Genomic DNA, 223 nt, shown 5'->3' with positions numbered 1-223 from the left:
TTCATCGTTTGTTTAGGGTTTTTGTTGTTTTATCTCTTTTTTCTCACCCTGCTGGCATACACTGAACTGTCACAGTTAGCATGCAGCCAATCTTTGTTCTGAACTCACAGTGAAATACAGTATGTGCTTTTTTTAAGATACGAGAACTTACAAAGGAGGTGTTGTAGAAGTTACTGGGGTCGTCACCAGGAAGAACAGGGATGCCTTGGAGAACAAGGGTACG

Source organism: Etheostoma spectabile, unplaced genomic scaffold (genome assembly GCF_008692095.1).
Source record: "Etheostoma spectabile isolate EspeVRDwgs_2016 unplaced genomic scaffold, UIUC_Espe_1.0 scaffold121, whole genome shotgun sequence".
Taxonomy (NCBI): domain Eukaryota; kingdom Metazoa; phylum Chordata; class Actinopteri; order Perciformes; family Percidae; genus Etheostoma; species Etheostoma spectabile.
The sequence above is the reverse complement of the archived record's forward strand: the minus strand, read 5'-3'. Positions refer to the sequence as shown.